This window comes from Staurois parvus, unplaced genomic scaffold (assembly GCF_062004578.1).
Source record: "Staurois parvus isolate SC_StPar_1 unplaced genomic scaffold, SC_StPar_1.0 ptg001260l, whole genome shotgun sequence".
Taxonomy (NCBI): domain Eukaryota; kingdom Metazoa; phylum Chordata; class Amphibia; order Anura; family Ranidae; genus Staurois; species Staurois parvus.
The window spans coordinates 248,211-269,866 of NW_028319056.1; the positions used below are offsets into that span (position 1 = coordinate 248,211).

At 43.4% G+C, this 21,656-nt stretch overlaps 1 pseudogene across 1 annotated transcript in view; it reads right to left on the bottom strand.

Annotated features, from left to right (window-relative positions):
- Nucleotides 1-775: 775 nt before the first annotated feature.
- The window catches only part of LOC149437751 (serine protease 33-like), a 43,502-nt pseudogene continuing 22,621 nt past the window's right edge, over nt 776-21,656 (bottom strand). The window contains exons 6-10 of the transcript XR_016308015.1: nt 19,948-20,001; nt 10,736-10,916; nt 7,333-7,604; nt 5,783-5,932; nt 776-1,029 (exon numbers count right to left, since the gene is read on the bottom strand). The product of XR_016308015.1 is annotated as a serine protease 33-like (transcript). The remainder of the gene's footprint in view (nt 1,030-5,782; nt 5,933-7,332; nt 7,605-10,735; nt 10,917-19,947; nt 20,002-21,656) is intronic.

The following is a 21,656-nucleotide window of genomic DNA, read 5'->3' on the forward strand; positions in this document are numbered from 1 at the left end:
ACGTGAAACACTGATATTATTTTCATCAGTTATTTTACATACATTGCACTTATTCTTAAATCTAAAGGTATGGAGGGAAGCTGCTGTATATTTTATGAAGCCTTGCACACTCCTGGTACGGGCCCATTCCATGGAAGAATTCTGGTATGCAGTGGGAATTAGGGTCCCTGCCACTTAGACGAGTAGACCATACAGCCACCAATCCACCCCTCCAAGAGAACCCCCAGCATCAGCCACCACAGCATCTTCTCCCAAGCTGGATGTTTCTCCTTCCTGCCTTACTTGTCCATCACCCAGAAGGTTACCATGGAGGTTTACATTTTGTTCCTGTTCCATACACTGTAGGATTTAACTCTCACTCCATATTTCTAGTAAATCAGACCAAAAGATTCACCTAACAAGCAACTCTATTTACTGAATAAATGGCAGAATTATAATCACATGGCAGTGCAATAAGCAGTAGGTGAACGGCATTCCTCTTTACATACAGGCATGGTTTGTTGGGCTATGCTGTCTCATACCCTTTGCTTGTAAAGGTTCCCAATCAAAGGTAATTCTCTTGCTATATGGTCCCATATTCAGGGTCCTGCCAAGGGGTGACCCTCAAAGATGTAAAGCTGCATCTCTCCACAGGAAGGCCTACTCACAAGGCATAGTGAATATGTGTCACAGAATTCAGGGAAGTAAATATATGGGGATCTTCATAAAGAAAATGTACAAACTTCAAGATCATTTGGCTTATTCTGAGCAGACAAGAAACAATTGAATTACAATGTGGAAAAAAATAAATGATTTTTTTATTTGACTGTGGCTATGAATGTAGGCAAGTAAAGTTTAGTCAGATCTCTTTTAAGGTCGCTACCTCCTTCTACAGGGCTTCTGGGTGTCCTTTTATAAGTTGGGTGGAGCTGGGGCTCTGGGTCTTGCTGTCCAAGGGAACTAAGGAGTGGAAAGGCCTGCTGAGGTTCTCTTGCTCTCCCTTTCGAAGGAGGGGCTTCAAGGACATCTAAGGGAGAAGGTGATCCTCACCTGGAAAAGAAAAATTAGCTTAGGAGAGAAACTATGGCCAGGACTTGGTGTTTTCCTTGGTTCTCCCTGCCAGAAGGTGGTGATTAGTGGAATTAGTTGGCAGATGGAGAGCATAGAACGGATCAACCTGACGTGATATAAAAGGCAATTTAAAAAAAAATAACAAACATGTCATACTTACCTGTTTTGTATAATGCAACCCTGATCCTCCTCTTCTTGGGTCCCCTGCCAGTGCTCCTGCCCCTCCCTGCTACTGAGTGCCCCCAGAACAAGCAGCTTGCTATGGGGCATCTGAGAAGACTTGATCTTGAGCCACTGCTCTGCATGTCCAGTCACACACGGAGCCTTGGCCCTGCCCCCTCTCTCTCCTCATTGGATCACTGACTGTGATTGATATAATAATGAGGTGGGGGAGTTCCCGGAGAGTCTAGGCTCTTGCGCACATCACTGGATTGTAATGGGGCTCCAATAAGTATTAGGGAGGCTGGGGGGACCTTGAGCCTTTACAACCACTTTAATCGTTTGCTGAAGGCACAAGCACCTCAAAGCATGAAATTATCTTTTCTTGCCTTAAACAATATATGCTCAGTTTTTTCCTCATGTCAATATATGCGCGGTTATGTATCAACTGCTGCTTTGGTCAGTGAAGTCCTTGTGATTATTTAAGAGAGAAGAGTATCTATCAATACAGCTAATACCTGGATGGAGAAATTAGAGAAGTAAATGTGGTGCAGACCTGGCTGGAGAGTCCTGGAAGCTGGTGCTTGGATGTTATGTCTGAGCACTCCTGGAAGAGAAAGGGTTAATCTTACAAAGTTGGGAAAATGGGAAGGATAGGCCTTTGGCCACCATCCATGTATGGGACAGTAAAAGGTTGGGCTGAAAATCTCAGATGGCCCTGAAACCTGTGTATTTGGGTTGTCCAGCTGCTCTCAGTGGCCACATGCAAGGGAGCTTTGGGTACTGCCCACATGCTTTAAGGTGAATCAGTTTATATTTAAATTATATAACTGAAGTAATATGTGAGCCCTGAAAAGGGCTTATAGAGAATTGCATGATCAAGTCCTTTTGGGTGAAATATATCAGACTGAGGCCTGGTCTTGGTAGACTTCTTTATAATCTAGACCTGGAATAAAAAAGCTTTGTGGCTAATGCCTACAACACCAATATTAGCCCCAGCCAATTGGTGGAGTAACTGCTTATTAATACTATATTGTATGAATATATTTTCTAGTGAACCGAAAACTATTGAAACAAACAAACAAAAAAGCTTTGTAAGGTTGATGTCATTGGGATGTGAGCAAATGGTTTGTTCATTCCATGTGGAGAGCTTTGGAGAGCATCATTGGCTGGCACCTGAAACTACAGAGATGGGCAGGTTGCAGGCTTTGAACAGAAGTTCTCTTTGCTACTGTGTAGGCTGTGGAACTGGAGGGGATTTTCTAACAGGTAATCTGTTTTTATTTGTATACAAAGTAGATCTTAACATTTCCCTAAACACTGCAATGTAGTCTTTTTTTTCTTTGCATTCTTCTTTCCCCAGGTCCAGCAAGCCCACATACCTTTCATAAAGCATCACCCATTGCCACTCAGGTTGGCGATCGCTAGTAGCAGTTATGACAACACAAAATCCTATGGGGTAGATTTACTAAAACTGGAGGGTGCAAAATCTGGGGCAGCTCTGCATAGAAACCAATCAGCTTCCAGTTTTTTTTTGTCAACGCTTAATTGAACATTCTGAAGTTAGAAGCTGATTGGCTACCATACACATCTGGCTACCTAATAGTCTATATGGCTAAATACAGATAGTTAAGCTTTTAAATATGATGAAACCAATAGGACTACAGGGATAGTGTGAAAGACTGGATGTGATGGAGTTTCCTTCAGATTTCCTTGTTGTTACAGGAACATCATTGAAGAGGCGTCCTCCACATGTCCTCATTGGCGTAGTGATATTTGCCACATCGTAGAATGTAGCGTTCAGGTAGGTGCTGATCCAGGTTTGGTAGGCCGTCACCAGTGTGTACGCTCCGGGGAAGTTGGCGTACGCACATCCTATTCCCGAACTCACAATTCCAACCTGGTACCAAACGCCTTGGACCTTACACACCAGAGGTCCTCCTGAGTCACCCTGGAAGACATTGATAATCATTAGCTGCACCAAATTCTATCTGTTCAGGATAACTTAATAAAATGTTTCAAACTTAGCATGTACCTTTTCCATGAATGTGTAATTACACAAACTAGTTGAGAACTCAGTAAATGTGTCTGGAATTGGTACTGTACAAGAACTTTAAAATGAAGCAACCAAGTCAATTTTATTTAGTAAATTTGCTTAAAGCAATTCTGTTATCAAACAAAAAAAATGTCACAAACCAGGACCTTAAATTATAATGGGAATTGTCTCACCTGCCCATGCAGCTGACCCACTACAGCCTAGAACATAATTGTTATTAAATATTTTCAAATTATCTCGTAGGTTGTTACTTATTAACCACTTCTGAATTATGCACCCGCATTGTACTGCGGATGGGTGACTCCTACAGGCACAGAGATGTCGCTGGCCTCTTCCGGGTACATGGCATGCACCCCGCCAGCTGACTCCTGCTGTGATTAGACTCAGAAGGTCCTAGCTAAGGATTCATAGCCGGGACCTGTCCAATCACAGCCAAGAGCCAACACAGGGTTCTGATTGCAAAGCAATGGACTTTTCACATCTTTCATATTACAGGGGTGTTGCATGACTGGCCCCATGCCATGTTCTGTGGTTCCTATAGCTAAATCCCTACATAAGTGGTGGGTCAGCAGATGGAACCACAGTGCATGGTTGGGAAAACAGGTGATGACTATGAAGATTCTACAGACAGCTGATGCACCTGAGTAGAGCAAAGATCAGAGAAATGGATGGTGAAGACACTTTTGTACTTAGTGATAATATCAAAGGAATGGGGTGGAGAGGGGAGAAATTGGGAGTGGCATGCAAATGGAGAATTGAATATACAGGGTGCATCATACTGTCTATAATTAAGCTGAACTTCAGACAAAACTGTATTTTTGTCCCCTCATCCATTCCTTCTTCTTTTTTGTCCCCCCCCCCTAATTTCAACACTTTGGTGCTTGCATTTACCATTTAACTATTTCTGCCTCTCTGCTCTACCCATCAGCACATATATGCTTTAGTTGTGTTTTCGAGGTGATAGGTTTTTTTTTTTAGCGGAGGTTGGCAGTTTTTGTTTTTATTATTGCTGTTAATTAATGTTTTAATTGGATTGGGGCGGTGCTTTTTCGGTTCATTTGGGAATTTTTTCCTATTTTTCTATTTGTTCTATTTTTGTATCATTATTTTTTTTTTTCATTATTTATTAATACTTTATTTTCTCTGCATTTGGACCTTTTCCATGTTTCAGCGTATGTAAATCCAGCCTTTCACTTTCCAGGAAAGCTTGCTCTGGACTGACTAGTCATCATTGTTTTCTCCCCTAGTACAAGGCCATCAGTCATGTGATAGCCATTTCTACTTCACTTCATTACGTCAGCACACCCCCCCCCCCCCAAAAAAAAAAATAGAAATAAATGATTTTTAAAAACAGTGGAAAGTATTAATTCAACAAAACATGAAATTGTTAAATTTCGTTTAATTTGCACAAATAAGTGCCATGAGATGCCACCAGCACCAATATTAAAGACAAAATCAGCATCTCAGATGGACTGTATTTGTGGCTGGCAGTAGCAGGGTGACAGTGGCAGTGAGTGGAGGATGATGGATCCACACTCTGACAGATCCCAGGCTGGAATTCCCCAGGCAATGGGGGGAGGTAAAACGTTGTGACAACAGGCAGCTGAACTGAGCAATCCCACACAGTCACAGATCCAACACAACACACCACCACCAACACTGACACAGATCAGCAGGTCCAGCAGGCACTAGAAGAGCAGGTTGTGGGATGGTGATGATGTCATCACTCACTGACACATTGCACATGTGATGGATGGCGGGCTGGGTCACAATCACACAGACACGATACATCAGAGTCAGACATTACCTTCCTCCCCAGATGCAGCTCTGCCTCTGCTGATGAATGGGAAGAGAAGGGCTGGAACTCCACAGTGATAAGGAGCCGCCAGCCACCTTCCAGTAAAGGACTGAGTCTGAGAGGAACACTGGAAGGAGCTGCAGTTCAGCTGCTACTCTGGCCTCAGGCACCTGGCATCTTCCTTTATTCCTCCTCAAAAATGCCCCTCCTCTCAGCTGAAGGATCATTCATGACAAGGCAGCATCCCATACAGTGAGAGTGCCAGCCTGCGCTGCGCCCAGGTGCTCCTAGGTGGCAGTGAGCCCTAAGCAGCTGCCTAGTGGAAGCCCTTGCTATATCCCATAAGACTGAATGCCCCTCACTTCCTGCTCAGGTGACACCAGGACTAGAAATAAATACAAAGGGTAAGGTAACTGACAACAATGATGACACTGCAAGAGACTTGTTACCCTTCACCACACCTTTCATTAATAAATTATTGTAGTTATTTCCAATCACTTTATCTGTGATAGCCTGTTAATACAGGAAATGAGGGGAAATGTCCCCAGTGATGAAAAATATATCAGTTAAAAACCTGAAACATGTTCCAATTTATTCCAAGTAAAAAATAACATTTTGCTCAGATGTAGGCAATAACTGATGTCATGCATTTCTTCTGCTGCCTGTGAAGAGATCCAACTCTAGGTGAGGCATGCTGGAATACTTTTGGTGTCACCCACCTGGCAGGAGTCCTTATACCCATCCTTGTAGCCGGCACAAATCTGATCAGACTGGATGTTCTCTGTACTTCTGTTGCATTACTTGACATGTATTACGGTCTATTAGGGGAACCATGACCTCCTGGAGGGTCCCATATGAAACTATACTCCCTGTTGATGAAACAGACAAGAAGATGATTACAAGGTCAGTCTTAGGAAGGCTGTACTTAGACTGACCACCTTCATGCTCCTTTCACACTTATGCATTGCAGGAATGTACTACAAAATGTGCAGGATCACTGTGGTCCCCTTAATTATTAAGGGAAGCCCAATGCAGCTTTCTAAAGTGTGTGATAAATCGTGCAACAAAGCACACGGTAACAAAGTACCATGCATTTGATATGAACTGATTAAAAAAAAATGCGTCGTGAACTTCTTTGTTGCCATTTAGGTGCAGTAAGCAGCCCACAGCAACAAACAGTAACGTGTAAAAAAAACAATAGCCAGAAAAACTTTACAATCAATGCACAATATGCATCCAGATTTATTAGTCCTCAATTTGAGAGGGAGAAACAAAGCAGGTTTTATCGTGAAATAAAAATGTGAGTGTTTTTTTAGAGACAAGAGTCAAATATATTAGACAGTGTCACCTACCAGTGCTGCCAATCAGTGCCACCTATCAGTGCCAGTCAGTTCCTCCTATCAGTGCCCGTCAGTGCCTCCTTTCAGTGCCCATCAGTGCTGCCTAGTAGTGCCCATCAATGCCGCCTAGCAGTGTCTGTCAGTGCTGCCTAACAGTTCCAGTCAGTGCCGCCTAACAGTTCCAATCAGTGCTGCCTATCAGTGCCAGTCAGTGCCGCCTATCAGTTCCCATCAGTGCCACCTATCAATGCCATATATGAGTGCTGCCTTTCAGTGCCCATCAGTGATGCCTGTCAATGTCCATCAGTGCCACCTACAAGTGCCTCCTCATCAATGCCGCCTGTCAGTGCCCATCAGTGCCGTCTATCAGTGCCCCTCAGTGCAGCCTCATTAGTGTACATCAGTGAAGGAGAAAAATTACTTATTTACAAAATTTTATAACAGAAACTAAAAAAAAACTTTTTTTATTTAAAAATGTTCAGTCTTTTTTAGTTTGTTTAGCAAAAAAATCACAGTGATGATTAAATACCACCAAAAGAAAGCTCTATCAGTCTAAAAAAAAAGATAAAAATCTAGTTTGGGTACAGTGTTGCATGACCGCGCAATTGTCATTCAAAGTGAGACAGCGGTGAAAGCTGAAAAGTGGCCTGGGCAGGAAGGGGGTAAAAGTGCCCGGTAGGCAAGTGGTTAAAGGTTCGGGAGGCGCCGGCATGAAGGGGTTAACAATGCAAGACTAATAGGTCCCTATTAGGCTTGATAATGGCCAGAACGTAGCATCAAGATTTGTACCCCCTCCTCACCCATAGACCTCAACAGGATTCACTGCTAAGTTTAGGTGTCATCATGGATTTCCAACAGGATTCAATAATTCCCCTAACCCAGGCAGAGTCACCCATCTCTAGTGAAATCACTTTTGCTCATGGACTCACCTCCAGAAGATCTTGTACCCCAGCCGGTCACCCAGCACTCCATGCCACAGGGGAAGGTGGTGGTGGAAGATGGCAGACAGATCGGCATGATGTACTCAGTATAGTTGACAGGCGTGTCCAACTGCAGCAGGGCGATGTCCCCAGGGCTCGCAGTGTCTGTATAATTACTATTGACGATGATAGAGCTTACATTGACATAGACTGTTTGGGAGCTGATCACACCCAGCTGGTACATGCCCAGATACACCCTGTAATTTGATAGCTGGATAGGACTGCAGAAAGGAAACAGTACAGAACATATATAAATAAGGACCCATCTACTGCAGACACACTGCAATATCATCACCATCAACAAATACAGAATCTGATAAATGATACACAACTTGTCTGTAATTTGTTCTCCATGAATGGCCTGTATGTACACAAGCCCAATGTTCTGAAATTAGGCAAGGTTATTGTTAGGTCACAGTATTCTTCCATTTGGGTGACAATAGCTTGTCTAGTAGCACTCTAAAAGGCATCAACAATTGGCCCCGATACACACAATTCATGCTTTACATTCATAATCCGTTATATTACCATACTATCTTCTATATACTGTTATTCACATCAACAAAAAACAGAACAATACGATATATATATATTCATACAGTATTGGTCCAGCCCTCCCAATCATAGGATTTAGGTGTTCCAATCCCCTCCATATCATGTGATTCAGGTGCTCCAATCCCCTCCATGGACACAGGTGTATACAATCAAGCCCCTAGACATGCAGACTGCTTCTACAAACATTGGTGAAAGAATGGGTCGCTCTCAGGAGCTCAGTGACACCAAGAGTGGTCCCGTGATAGGTGGTCACCTGTGCAATAAGTCCATCTGTGACATTTCCTGGCTACTAAATATTCCACGCTCAACTGTTAGTGGGATTATAACAAAGTGGAAGCAACTGGGAACAACAGCAACTCAGCCACCAAGTGGTAGGCCACATAAAATGACAGGGTCAGCACGTGCTCAGTGCACAGAAGTCGCCAACTGTCTGCAGAGTCACTAGATAAAGACCTCCAAACTTGGTGTGGCCTTCAGATGAGCCCAACAACAGTGCGTAGAGAGCTTCATGGAATGGGTTTCCATGGCCGAGCAGCTGCATCCAAGCCTTACATCATCAAGTGCAATGCAAAGCGTTGGATGCTGTGGTGTAAAGCACGCCGCCACTGGACTCTAGAGTGTGCTTCTGGAAGAATGGTCAACATTCCAGTAGATACACTCCTAAACCTTGTGGACGGCCTTCCCAGAAGAGTTGAAGCTGTTATAGCAGCAAAGGGCGGGGCCAACTCAATATTGAACCCTACGGACTAAGACTGGGATGCCATTAAAGTTGATGTGCGTGTAAAGGCAGGCGGCTAACACTTTTGGCAATATAGTGCGTGTAATATATATATACTGTATATATATATTTACTGTAGAAAAAATAAGAGGTGCCACACCACCATCCATCCATATATTATCCAGGCATTTGATAAACCTTCTCCAATGTGTTCACAAACAAAGTTCACAATGTTGTAAATTGTTTACTCATTTATTGAGAATTTTTTTTAGTTGCAGAATACCTGATTATAGTTAGACATGATGTGATTACCAGAAAAAAATCTAAATAGCCAAAAAAAGTGCTTTTTTGTGTGCCTTGAGTGTGTATAATTAGTTGAGGGTTTCTGTTTTAAAGGGATCTAAATAAATAAATACAATCTAATTAGCCAAAAAAGTATTATTTTTTTGGGCCCTTTTTCTTATTTTCATTGCATGGTTTGTTTTTATGTAATTGGTTGATAGTTGAGGGTTTTTTTTCAATAGGGTATTGAAAAAATTCTAAGTAGCCAAAATAAGTGCTGTTTGTCCTTTTTCTTATTTTCTTTGCCTATTTTGCATACAGTATGTGTAATTGGTTGATATTTGAGAGTGTTTATTCAACAGTATATTTTAAAATAGGTAAAATCTAAATAGCCCAAAAGTTTTTTTTTCTTTTGTCCTTTCCACATTTTGTGTGTAATTAGTTGATATTTGAGATTTTTGCAATCAATAGGTCTTAAAAATTGAATAAAAAAAATACATGGTTACACATGCTGTGATTATTAATAAAAAAAATCTAAAGAGCCAAAAAGAGTGTTTTTTTTTTTTGCTTGCCTTGAATGTGTATAATTAGTTGAGGGTTTTGTATTTAAATAAATAAATAAAGACATACATAAATAAATACAATCTAAATAGCCCCCCAAAAAGGTTTTTTTTCCCCTTTTTCTAATTTTCTTTGATTGCCTTGGATGTGAAAGTGTATAATGAGTTGATATTTGAGGGTTTTTTTATTTAAAATGTATTTACATAAATACATGCATACATAAATACAATCTAAACAGTCCAAAAAAGTTTTTTCCCCCGTTTCTTATTTTCTTTGCATGGTTCGTAATTGGTTGATAGGTGATTTTTTTAATAGGGTATTTATTGAATTCCAAATAGCCAAAAGGAGTTCTTTTAGTTGTTTTTTCCCTATTTTTATTGCATATTTTGTGTACAGTACGTGTAAATAGATTATATTTGAGAGCGTTTATTCAACAAGGTATTTTAAAATAGATAAGTAAAATCTAAATATCTTTTGTAAATTTTGTTATTATATTTTCACATTTTGTGTGTAATTGATTGATATTTGAGATCTTGTATTTAATAGGTCTTAAAAAAAACTGAATAAAAAAATAATTAAAAAAAACTTTTTTAGTCCTTTTATGTATGTTTGCATGTTTTTGTGTGTGCAATTGGTTGATTTCTGGGTTTTTATTCAATAGCAATAAATAAATAAATAAATAAAACCCAAATTGAGCCGAGGTTAGCAAATAGAAAAGAAAGTTTTGATGATGATATTAATACATTGAGGCTTGACCTACATCTGGGTTACTAAGGAAGGTGGCAGTACAGGACCAACAGGTAGAACCATGCTGAGGGTCATGGTCACAATGAAACAAAGAGCCAAGCAAATGCAGATGGACGGAGTGCAGTAACTGGTACTCGGGTTACAGCTACACAGTCCAAACACATAAAAGCAATATCGGCTGGCAAACTTCTGCATGCAGAACAAAGCCTTTAAAGGGTAACTACACATGCATGGGAAAAAAATAGCAAATGAAAAAAAAAATATATAGCATATAAAATTTCTACACAATTACCACTCATACAGGACCTCTTTGGTGACGTAAACCAACCAATGATGATCAATGATGCACTCATAACAGTTATAAAAGATGAACAATGTATCAAGAAATACTGTATGTACATGACTGATTTGTGGAAACATTTTTTTCATAAGCAGAATATTGGTGCCTGAAGGCGGCATTGACTTATAAAGGTAACATGTTATACTCACTTGTGGATACAATGCGCTGCGGTCAGAACCCACTCTGGGGTGATCAGGGAGCCCCCACATAAATATTCTCTATCTAATTCTTCACTTACAACACCGACCTGCCAGGGCCACTGCCCGTCCAATGAATCTGTACCACCAACTATCCGACTGGACACCAAGGGGGAACCGCACACTGAATAATCTGCAGCACCGAGAACGTTGCCGGCTGACACAAGCAAAAAAAATCAATTTAATTGGCTTAGCTTCTGTAATAAAATATATACATAAATAATGCACACAAAAATAAAGCCATATTGTATTTATGGGTATGTTACTGTCAGAGCCTGGGATCAAACCTGGGCCTTCTGCAGTGAGAGGAAATGGTTCTTCTCACTGTGCTACCTGGGATGCTGGCCAACACTCTGCCTGGTCTATTGGACAGTCCTGCCTTGTGCCTTGTTTTCTGTTGAACCTTGAACTCCTTGCTCCTCCCAGGAACCTCCTGATGAAAGCCATGTCCATGCACTTCCTCCTTGCCAGATTATTGTGCCTTCCCAGCCAATATCCCGCTTATCGGTCCTGCTGCCTTCTACATCTTCGCTACCGACCTTTGGCTTGCCACTGACTACCACTCATCCTCACCTGCTACCATTTGTGACCGACCCTTGGCTTGTGACTGACTCCGCTTCTGTTTGATCCCTAACCTGTTTGATCCGCTTTTGGTTTCCAGCTTGCTCATTCCCTGGTGGGGTGATCCTGAGATCTGTGACCTGGTATTAACACGCAGCCAAATCCATCTCCACTACTAGGAGCTCTGGTGAAAACGGGTTAATACTTAGACCCTGCACCTCAGGTGAGCCTGCGCTATTACCCAGGGTGACCCACTGGTGTACCTATCCTGCTGGTTTCAGGTAAGCCTTACACTGCTGTAGCAACTGGTCTCTGAACCTGACCCAGACCGTGACACTTACCTTTCAGGGGATAAAAATCTTAAGAATTCATTTTGACCAAAGACATGTTACCTAGTTACATAGTTAGTCTGGCTGAAAAAAAGACAAAAGTCCATCCAGTTATAATCCTACACCCACAATTGATCCAGAGGAAGGCAAATCAAACCCAGCAAAGCACAATCCAATTTGCTCCAGCACGGGAAACAATTCCTTCCTGATCCCCCGAGAGGCAATCGGATATTCCCTGGATCCACTTTCCCTATAAATGTTATATCCAGTTATATTCTGTGTATCCAAGAAACAATCCAGGACTTTCCTACAGCAATCCACTGAGCTGGCCACAACCAACTCTGGAGGGAGTCTATTCCACATTCTCACAGCTCTTACTGTGAAGAATCCTTCACAGTGACACAAATTACATTCATATTTTTCAACATCAAACCCAACCAATTTTGTACTTCTTTTTCTAATGCCCCCCACGAAATATTTCAAATGTACAAAAAGGGCTGCAATACACACCTCTTCTCTGGTGTTGTCCCCTGCAGTAACACAAGATGTTCTCAGTCTTCTGATTGAAATCACTGCCAGCAACCATCTATCTGGAAGACTGCGACAATCTCGTGAATGAAGTACATGACCACAGCACCCTTCATTCACAATGTAACAATGAATCAGTGATGTCATACTTTCTGCATAATGGAGAACGACCCACTGCTGGGAAAAGATCTGAAGAGGTAAAGGACCCTGCATGTCATGTGGTCAGCCTGAAGACCCTCCAAAAGAGTTTAATAAAGAAAATATAAAATACTGGCGGAGGGCACCTCCAGAGGGGAAAAAGAGTGTATTGTATCTCTCATGAACTTCCTGATTGAAAGAGGAGCTCCACCCATAAGGGAAGTTCTGCTTTAATGCTTTGCCCCCCGCTCCACATTGAGGATTGGAACCTTTGGGGAGCGGGGGGAGTGAGTACCCGAATTTGACAGGTATTCACTCCCAATTCCGCTGCGATCACCTGGGTGATCAAAAGCGGAAGTTGTCCTCCCCCCTCCCTACCCGTAGTCTTGTGGAACACGTGACATAACCCAGAAGATCACGGGGCCATTCGCAGAGTGCGGGGCTTCTCACGCATGTGCAGTGGGCACCCGGCTGTGAAGCCACAAGCTGTCACAGCCAGGTGCCCACACTGAAGATGCCGGCACCAGGGAGAGAAGATGGCCAGTGAAACCAGCCATGGTGAGGACACCCCTGGACCGAGGGACAGGTAAGTGACTGTATTTTAATTGTCAGCAGTTACAGTTTTTTTAGCTGCTGACTTTTTTTTTTTCAGTTGGAACTCCGCTTTAAGTTATATCTTTGCACCTACTGTTTGCCAGATTATTGTGTCCTCTCCAGCTGATATCTTGCTGCTTTGTGTACCAACATCTGTCCTTGTCTCCACTACTTCTTACTGACCTTTGGCTTGTTCCTTGACTACTCTTCTGCTTGATCCCTACCTGCAACCAATTGTTACTGACCATTGGCTTGTTCCTCGACTATGCTTCTGCTTGATCCCTACCTGCAACCAATTGTTACCGACCTTTGGCTTGTTCCTTGACTACTCTTCTGCTTGATCCCTACCTGCAACCAATTGTTACTGACCTTTGGCTTGTTTCTTAACTACGCTTTTCCTTGATCCCTACCTGCAACCAATTGTTACCACCTTTGGCTTGCTCTTTGACTATGCTTCTGCTTGATCCCAATCTACAGTCACTTGCTACCAACCTTTGCCTTGTTTCCTGACTACACTTCTGTTTAATCCATACCTGCTATGTTTGCTACTGTACCCTGACTTGCTCACCTCCTGGTGGGGCGATCCTGAGGACTGCAACCCAGTAATAATAAGCAGCAAAACCCATCTCCACCATCAGGAGCTCTGGTGAATACCAATTAGTGCTTAGACCCCGCACCACACGTGAGCCTATGACAACCACCAGGGTGATCTGCTTGTATACCAATCCTGCTGGTCGGTGGGAGCTTCTCCACTGCTATAGCTATTGCTCCAATCCCGACCCCTGACCATGACAGCAAGCTTGGAGTTGGATTTCAAGGTTAGAATCATTAAAGTTGATTATCCTCAACCTTTTATGCAAAATTGCATCTAAATAGACCTCAACTAAAATATATAGAAAAGGAAAAGAATCTATCATTGTTTTGAAGCTACATGGACATGATCAGATTAATGGGAATAATCATACCAATGTAAGCTAATGTATCATTATGTGTGAGGCTCAGTTCACAAAACTGACTCACCAGGAAAAGGAAGGATACTTATTTTCCAAAAAAGTGTCTGTTATTTTCATTTCAGAGTCTATTGAGCTTTGAAATTTGCAGTCACATAAAAGTACTTATCCTTGTGCTACAGCTGTGTGATTCAAGGCTATATTATGTAATGCTACAGGGCCATGGATAAGGGGTACCACCACTCCTCCTGTACAGGGCCCAGGCCAGCAGGGGGGCCCAGGCAGCTGGGTGAATTAGATGTGAGCAGGAAGGGTAAGCAGGGCAGTTACTGGAAAAAATCCCCTGTATGGCTGTCTCTGCAGCAGCTGACTTCTTATTCCCCCCCGCTGGCTTTCAGCTGCAGATGAGACATACAGGGGATCAGTTCCAATACATTATCAGACCCTTCCTTTCCTGAACGAACACATTGCATGATCAGTACAGATTACTCACTGTGTTCATGCATAGTAAACTGTTTTTTTTTTGTGGGGATGGGGGGGTTTAGGTTGCCTGCATGGGTCCCTATGGTTTTGGGAGGGGCCTGCCTGGTTGGCTGTAAGGGGCCCCATGGTTTCTAACAGCAGCCCTGAGTACATATATAGATGAAAGCAGATACAGAGCACATTGGGTAGTGCAAAAAAGATCACTATATTAGGGATAAATTCAAATTGATGTGATCAATGAGCACCACCAAAAAACAGCTCACCCGGAGGAATGCCATATTCCATCAACGGATTCAGTTGTATTCTCATGAAGAAGCTGGCAGTGGGAGAGACAGCAATCGCATTTGAAAGTCCATGGTGGACATTGGGGAGACCATGAGGATAGAGACTGCAGAAATGTCCCAATCTGGAACATGAAGTGGGAATTGACTCTGTGTGTAGCGCGATGTAGTACCTCCACTAAACTAACATGTTTCAGGGTCTATGGCCCTTCATCAGGGTGGAAAGGAGTGGTACCGTGAGTTTTTATTTGAGTTAAAGTGGAATAGAAAAATGGCGCCCAAATGTGTTGGGCAGCAACAAAGAACTGGGCTGAGGGAGTCCGCAGAATGAGGCAGAAGGACTGAATCAGCTTTCTGAGCTGTCAAGCTTGTCACCAAGCCGGAAGTGAACATTGAACTGTCAAATGGTCAACAGCTATCAAAGAAATGTTGTTTCATAGCAACCGGTATTGGGAGTGAAGATTTCCCCGCTTCCCTTTGTTGTCCTTACACAGCACTCAGCTTTCACTTATAAGTGTCACCAGCTTCTAGGTAGCTGAAGAAACGTTATCTGGCTCCATCACATCACTCTTTGTTTGCTCACCATTATCAGCTGTTAGCTATCATGGAGCTGTTGACAATTTGACAGATCGGTATTTAAATCTGACTCCAGGAAAATCTTGAAATCTCAGCCAGCCTATATGAGCTCCATTTCTGTTTTCATCTTTACATGTATACCCGATCCTTGGAGATACTGTATGGACAAAGCCAGCAAGCATTTACAGCACCTGCTAGGAACCATCTATACATTTGTAGGTTTTATTAATGGACAGCTATATCTGCAAATTACATTTTTTTCTTCCTATTTAGTACTGCAAAACTGAGAGTTTTTATTTCCGAGAAATGTTTTTGAAAATTGTGAGATTTGGCATTGATGGAGAAGGCAAAATAAGGCCGGATTCTGCAGATATTAACCTCCCTAGCGGTCTGATGATGTCAGTATTTCTGTGCTCAAAGTGGTACCTTGTTTTGCATGGAAATATGTTGTTTTTTTATTGTAGGCCTGTAAGTTTTAGGAATAACTCACTGAAATCTGTCCGAACAAGTAAACATCCCGGGTAGGATAAAATTTGAAACACGAAATCATAAATTATAATATAATAAATAATCATAAACAATAATAATAATAATAAATGTAATTCAATAATATAATCAAACCAAAAACACTGAAATGTTCGCAGTTCACTGAGCTCAGTCGCAGAATTGTTTCCAGTGTCTGATGATGAATTTCCCCCACAAATCATTATCACTCAATTCTGCAAGTGGTTCTGATTTACTATCAGATACAGCAGTATGTGTTAACATTAGCTAGATGTGAGTTGCTCATTAACATTTATTTTGTTTCCAAGGGTGGGAAAGGTATCTGGTGGGGTGAGTCATTAAGATCATCTGGCAGGGGGTCTTCATGAGGAATTTGAGGTGTGAATGGTCATTAACTTATCTTTTATTTCCAAGGGTGGGAGAGGTCTGAGGTATGAATTGGTCATTACAATGTGTGAAGAGCTTGGTAGAAACATCCTGTGTTCAGTGTTTTGTCCATCTGAGTACCTTGAAAATGCTTTGCATGTATTTTTCATGATGAAAAAAGGCTCTGGACAGCATCAGGAACTGGAAGAGTTAAAAACAAATTTCAAACGCAAATGCGATTTGCCGCGTTTACAAGCGTTTTGCATTTGAAACGCTGATAAAATCGACTGCTGAACGCAAGTTTGGTGCGTACAAAAAGAGACTGTAAACTCAAATGCCTGTAAACGACTGTAAAGAACGATGTGTACATGGACACATAGGGAAACATTAGGGTAAGTTCAGGGGCTGCTGAACAAAACAGCTCCTAAACGTGAGTTTATCAGCGGCAGTGTACATGAGCCCTTAAGGTGTTGTCCATGAAATTCTGAAAAAATTATTTAATGCTTTACACAAAATCAACAATCTAAAGATTTTCTCCTATTGTGTTAACATCTTCCCATGTAGCCCCTGAAGAAGCTGCATATAGGGATGAGCTAAACTGATTTGTTTCCCTGAAATTTCTATTCCAGCCAAATGCATTGAAATCAATAGGAAAGGTCCAATCTCAATTTTCCTGCATCTGTGCTTGAGCCCAAAAAAAAAGATTGAAAAACAAGAAGGGACAGTATACAAATATCGATAAAATACACTCAGAAAAAGAGGAACAAAAACTAAAATATACTCAAAAAAAGAGAAAAAAAACTAATATAAAAAGCAATAACAAACTAAACTAATTTAAACACCATCCATCCAAAAAAAAAAGAAAAAAAGTCAGGTTCTAAATAAATAAAATGGAAGAGTAGATTGTTTTTTTATATCGGCAAGTTTTACCTAAGCAGCTCAGGGGACAAAATTGACAGTTCCCACTTTGGAAAAAATATAGGGCAAAATAGGTAATTCTGCAATAATTCATTTTAACTAAAATCACTCTGTTCATCCCCAGTTACAATTATCTCAGGAAACTCAAATCTTCTAAATAAAATAAAATAAATAAATAAAAAGTAGATTGTGTTATTTTCTAGCAATTTCTGCCTAAGCAGCCTAATAGGTGAAACTCCCATTTCGTCACAATTTCACCAAGAGCAGAATCAGTAATTTTGCAGAAAAATAATTTTATCTGAAATAATTCCACTCTTTGCTTGCTACAATGAAAAGAACAGATATGATGATGGGCAGAACATTGCGGCCCCACTTTTTGTTTTTGTTCGGCTTTTTTTGCTTGACAGCCCTTCATGAGGCTTTGGGTCAGTGCAGATTTTTTTAGGTGAGTTACTTACCTGTGGCTATTAGAATGAGTACAGTCAGCGTTCCCATCCCGGCAGAGCAGAGAATATTCATCAGATCTCTCTCTCACTGTTCTGCTCAGAACGTAATTTTTTGTTCATGAATTTAAACCTTTTTCAGCTTCCTCGTTCTTCATAACAATGTAGTTTAGGCAGTGTTGGCTTGGTCTGGCATTCCACCTGATTATGGGAATTGGTAGAGATATGAATGACTGCACACACCCACACAGGTTGAACTGTATGGACTGATGTATTTAATCAACCCTATCAGTTAGGAGTGCAGAGGGCATGACGGGGCGGTATGTGCAGGAGAGGAGTGCAGAGGGCATGACGGGGCGGTATGTGCAGGAGAGGAGTGCAGAGGGCATGACGGGGCGGTATGTACAGGAGAGGAGTGCAGAGGGCATGACGGGGCGGTATGTGCAGGAGAGGAGTGCAGAGGGCATGACGGGGCGGTATGTGCAGGAGAGGAGTGCAGAGGGCATGACGGGGCGGTATGTACAGGAGAGGAGTGCAGAGGGCATGACGGGGTGATATGTGTAGGAGAGGAGTGCAGAGGGCATGACGGGGTGATATGTGTAGGAGAGGAGTGCAGAGGGCATGACGGGGTGATATGTGTAGGAGAGGAGTGCAGAGGGCATGACGGGGTGATATGTGTAGGAGAGGAGCGCAGAGGGCATGACGGGGTGATATATGTAGGAGAGGAGTGCAGAGGGCATGACGGGGTGGTATGTGTAGGAGAGGAGTGCAGAGGGTATGACGGGGTGGTATGTGTAGGAGAGGAGTGCAGAGGATATGACGGGGTGGTATGTGTAGGAGAGGAGTGCAGAGGGCATGACGGGGCGGTATGTGTAGGAGAGGAGTGCAGAGGGCATGACGGGGTGATATGTGTAGGAGAGGAGTGCAGAGGGCATGACGGGGCAGTATGTGCAGGAGAGGAGTGCAGAGGATATGACAGGGCAGTATGTGTAGGAGAGGAGTGCAGAGTTTATGACAGGGCAGTATGTGCAGGAGAGGAGTGCAGAGGATATGACGGGGTGGTATGTGTAGGAGAGGAGTGCAGAGGGCATGACGGGGTGATATGTGTAGGAGAGGAGTGCAGAGGGCATGACGGGGCAGTATGTGCAGGAGAGGAGTGCAGAGGATATGACAGGGCAGTATGTGTAGGAGAGGAGTGCAGAGTTTATGACAGGGCAGTATGTGCAGGAGAGGAGTGCAGAGGGCATGACGGGGCGGTATGTGTAGGAGAGGATTGCAGAGGATATGACGGGGCGGTATGTGTAGGAGAGGAGTGCAGAGGGCATGACGGGGTGATATGTGTAGGAGAGGAGTGCAGAGGGCATGACGGGGTGATATGTGTAGGAGAGGAGTGCAGAGGGCATGACGGGGCGGTATGTGTAGGAGAGGAGTGCAGAGGATATGACGGGGTGATATGTGTAGGAGAGGAGTGCAGAGGGCATGACAGGGCGGTATGTGTAGGAGAGGAGTGCAGAGGATATGACGGGGCGGTATGTGTAGGAGAGGAGTGCAGAGGGCATGACGGGGTGATATGTGTAGGAGAGGAGTGCAGAGGATATGATGGGGTGGTATGTGTAGGAGAGAAGTGCAGAGAGCATGACGGGGTGGTATGTGTAGGAGAGGAGTGCAGAGGATATGACGGGGTGGCATGTGCAGGAGAGGAGTGCAGAGGACATGACGGGGTGATATGTGTAGGAGAGGAGTGCAGAGGACATGATAGGGTGGTATGTGTAGGAGAGGAGTGCAGAGGTCATGACAGGGTGGTATGTGTAGGAGAGGAGTGCAGAGGTCATGACAGGGTGGTATGTGTAGGAGAGGAGTGCAGAGGATATTCCAGGGCAGTATGTGCAGAAGAGGAGTGCAGAGGGCATGACGGGGTGGTATGTGTAGGAGAGGAGTGCAGAGGGCATGACGGGGTGGTATGTGTAGGAGAGGAGTGCAGAGGGCATGACGGGGTGGTATGTGTAGAAGAGGTGTGCAGAGGACATGACGGGGTGGTATGTGTAGGAGAAGAGTGCAGAGGATATGACGGGGTGGTATGTGTAGGAGAGGAGTGCAGAGGACATGACGGGGTGGTATGTGTAGGAGAGGAGTGCAGAGGACATGACGGGGCGATATGTGTAGGAGAGGAGTGCAGAGGATATGACGGGGTGGTATGTGTAGGAGAGGAGTGCAGAGGACATGACGGGGCGATATGTGTAGGAGAGGAGTGCAGAGGATATGATAGGGTGGTATGTGCAGGAGAGGAGTGCAGAGGGCATGACGGGGTGGTATGTGTAGGAGAGGAGTGCAAAGGACATGACGGGGTGGTATGTGTAGGAGAGGAGTGCAGAGGACATGACGGGGCGATATGTGTAGGAGAGGAGTGCAGAGGATATGACGGGGTGGTATGTGTAGGAGAGGAGTGCAGAGGATATGATAGGGTGGTATGTGCAGGAGAGGAGTGCAGAGGACATGACGGGGTGGTATGTGTAGGAGAGGAGTGCAGAGGATATGATAGGGTGGTATGTGCAGGAGAGGAGTGCAGAGGACATGACGGGGTGGTATGTGTAGGAGAGGAGTGCAGAGGACATGACGGGGTGGTATGTGTAGGAGAGGAGTGCAGAGGGCATGACGGGGTGGTATGTGTAGGAGAGGAGTGCAGAGGGCATGACGGGGTGGTATGTGTAGGAGAGGAGTGCAGAGGACATGACGGGGTGGTATGTGTAGGAGAGGAGTGCAGAGGGCATGACGGGGTGGTATGTGTAGGAGAGGAGTGCAGTGGACATGACTGGGTGGCATGTGTAGGAGAGGAGTGCAGAGGATATGATAGACTGTAGTATGTGCAGAAGAGGAATGTGGAGGGTTTAGCAAGAGACATTCTAGGCAGGAGAGGAGTGCAGAGGTTGTGAAAGTGAGCAGTATGTGCAGGAGAGGAGAGCAGTGGGTATGACAGTGAGCAGTATGTGCATGAGAGGAGAGCAGTGGGTATGACAGTGAGCAGTATGTGCATGAGAGGAGAGCAGTGGGTATGACAGTGAGCAGTATGTGCATGAGAGGAGAGCAGTGGGTATGACAGTGAGCAGTATGTGCAGGAGAGGAGAGCAGTGGGTATGACAGTGAGCAGTATGTGCATGAGAAGAGAGCAGTGGGTATGACAGTGGACTGTGGAGGATAACGTGGAAGACATGAGCGATGAAATGATAGATTAGGTGCGTCTTTAAGACTTGCACTAGGTATAGATCAAAGTAAAGCTTTTTTTTCAAGGGCACACCAATGTTTTCAAGTTGCCATTGTGTTTTCAAACATAAAAATGTAAAAACATTTGCACAGCTGATACTTTCCTAAACCTGTTCTCCAACTTACAATAAATCCTCTGCTGAGGGTTTTTTCCTGGAAAGACAGCCTGGAAATGTGTATATATATATACTTTGTAGTCATTCTGTCTGACACGAAAATATCTATGGCCTCAAAGGCTGGTTCGTTGACTGTAGAACTGTCATTTGCAGTGGGGATATAAGCAGACTAGGATCATCATGCCACGGGTCATGGTGTCCACAGGCAGGGCATAGCTCATTTTGTCTGATATTAGATCTACATGGCTGAACGAGGTGATTGATATTAGATTTACTCCATGGAAAAATAGTTGTTTCCTTTACATTTAAAGGCAGCTTCCAGATTCCCCCCCCCCCTTTTCCCCTCTGCAGAATCCCACATCCACTAGGCCAATGATGTGGGGAAGAGGCACTCACTCCCTCTTCCCAGGCCAGCCTTACCAAGCATCTGGTATGGATTTTGGGGAACCTTACGCCTTTTTCTTTACTTTTTTTTTCATTTTTAAAATTTAAACCAAGGGCCTGGTATAGATTTTTAGAGCAAAAACACACATTTTTTTTTTACGTAAGGTTCCCCCTTAAAGTCAGTACCAGATCTCTAGTTAGGATTAAGCTCTGATATGGATTTTGGGGGACCCAACAGTGTCTTTCTTTTCACAGCATCAGTGGTTGCTAGGACATGGATTAGCAGCCTGTACAGTGTCATTGGTTGCTAGGACACATGGCCACCACCATCCCTAACAATAGGCTGGAATTGTCAATTAGTAGTGATACCATGACTACATGAATCACTTCTGGCTGCATTACCTGAAGGTTTGGCCTTACCATTTAGTTTACCCACTCCGCAAA